This window comes from Durio zibethinus, unplaced genomic scaffold (assembly GCF_047325235.1).
Source record: "Durio zibethinus cultivar Kanyao isolate XHJ-2024 unplaced genomic scaffold, ASM4732523v1 HiC_scaffold_3, whole genome shotgun sequence".
Classification (NCBI taxonomy): Eukaryota; Viridiplantae; Streptophyta; class Magnoliopsida; order Malvales; family Malvaceae; genus Durio; species Durio zibethinus.
The window spans coordinates 5,538,237-5,540,736 of NW_028323044.1; positions in this window are offsets into that span (position 1 = coordinate 5,538,237).

Genomic DNA, 2,500 nt, shown 5'->3' on the forward strand with positions numbered 1-2,500 from the left:
TCGGCAAAAGCTGGGCCCTGGTGCGGGCGCTTGCCTCGACCACCATCGGCACACGCTGGGCACTGGTGCGGGCGCTTGCCTCGACCACCATCGGCACACGCTGGGCACTGGTGCGGGCGCTTGCCTCGACCACCATCGGCACACGCTGGGCCCTGGTGCGGGCGCTTGCCTCGATCACCATCGGCACACGCTGGGCCCTGGTGCGGGCGCTTGCCTCGACCACCATCGGCACACGCTCGGCCCTGGTGCGGTCGGTTGCCTCGAGCACCATCGGCACACGCTCGGCCCTGGTGCGGGCGCTTGCCTCGACCACCATCGGCACACGCTGGGCCCTGGTGCGGCAGGTTGCCTCGAGCACCATCGGCACACGCTGGGCACTGGTGCGGTCGGTTGCCTCGACCACCATCGGCACACGCTGGGCCCTGGTGCGGGCGCTTGCCTCGACCACCATCGGCACACGCTGGGCCCTGGTGCGGCAGGTTGCCTCGAGCACCATCGGCACACGCTGGGCCCTGGTGCGGTCGGTTGCCTCGATCACCATCGGCACACGCTGGGCCCTGGTGCGGGCGGTTGCCTCGACCACCATCGGCACACGCTGGGCCCTGGTGCGGCAGCTTGCCTCGAGCACCATCGGCACACGCTCGGCCCTGGTGCGGTCGGTTGCCTCGACCACCATCGGCACACGCTGGGCCCTGGTGCGGCAGGTTGCCTCGACCACCATCGGCACACGCTGGGCCCTGGTGCGGGCGGTTGCCTCGACCACCATCCGCACACGCTCCGCCCTGGTGCGGTCGGTTGCCTCGAGCACCATCGGCACACGCTGGGCCCTGGTGCGGCAGGTTGCCTCGACCACCATCGGCACACGCTGGGCCCTGGTGCGGGCGGTTGCCTCGACCACCATCGGCACACGCTGGGCCCTGGTGCGGGCGCTTGCCTCGACCACCATCGGCACACGCTGGGCCCTGGTGCGGCAGGTTGCCTCGACCACCATCGGCACACGCTGGGCCCTGGTGCGGGCGCTTGCCTCGACCACCATCGGCACACGCTGGGCCCTGGTGCGGGCGCTTGCCTCGACCACCATCGGCACACGCTGGGCCCTGGTGCGGCAGGTTGCCTCGACCACCATCGGCACACGCTGGGCCCTGGTGCGGGCGCTTGCCTCGAGCACCATCGGCACACGCTCGGCCCTGGTGCGGTCGGTTGCCTCGAGCACCATCGGCACACGCTGGGCCCTGGTGCGGCAGGTTGCCTCGACCATCATCGGCAGCCTCGACCACCATCGGCACACGCTGGGCCCTGGTGCGGGCGCTTGCCTCGACCACCATCGGCACACGCTCGGCCCTGGTGCGGTCGGTTGCCTCGAGCACCATCGGCACACGCTGGGCCCTGGTGCGGCAGGTTGCCTCGACCACCATCGGCACACGCTGGGCCCTGGTGCGGGCGGTTGCCTCGACCACCATCGGCACACGCTGGTCCCTGGTGCGGGCGCTTGCCTCGAGCACCATCGGCACACGCTGGGCCCTGGTGCGGCAGGTTGCCTCGAGCACCATCGGCACACGCTGGGCCCTGGTGCGGCAGGATGCCTCGAGCACCATCGGCACACGCTGGGCCCTGGTGCGGGAGCTTGCCTCGAGCGCCATCGGCACACGCTGGGCCCTGGTGCGGCAGGTTGCCTCGAGCACCATCGGCACACGCTGGGCCCTGGTGCGGTCGGTTGCCTCGAGCACCATCGGCACACGCTGGGCGCTGGTGCGGGCGCTTGCCTCGACCAGCATCGGCACACGCTGGGCCCTGGTGCGGCAGGTTGCCTCGATCACCATCGGCACACGCTGGGCCCTGGTGCGACAGGTTGCCTCGAGCACCATCGGCACACTATCGGCCCTGGTGCGGGCGGTTGCCTCGACCACCGTCGGCACACGCTGGGCCCTGGTTCGGGCGCTTGCCTCGAGCACCTTCGGCACACGCTGGGCCCTGGTGCGGGCGGTTGCCTCGAGCACCATCGGCACACGCTGGGCCCTGGTGGGTTTAGGCACATCTTCAAATTTCTGCCGTGCCAATGCCATTTTTATGGCTTGTAAATTCATACAATGGTCCCCTAAGCCTTCACGTGAAGTTTCGTTGGAAGATGACTCGTTTTCTATTTTTCATGATTTTCGAAACTTTTTGCGGTTCGGGATTTTTTAAAATTTTTTTATAAGGATTTTTGGCCCCAAATTTTGTAGGCATGATCCTTCTATTTTTGTTGGCATGCACAAAAAAATTCAGCTAAAAACTCGAAGTAGAGAAGATTTTGTGACCGTTTGAAAAAAGTGTCCCCATTTCAGACACTTTAACGGCTACTGGTAGCAAACCTGTAAAATCTCAAATGCTCTTTAAGGGGGTGTGAATTCTCAGAGGTTTGATGAGGGATAGGGGGCCAACACAAGGCCAAGTACCAGCACCCATCGCACATCATGTGCGCACACCCCCCCGGCCCCCCTCCCAATCGCCGGAACCCCAA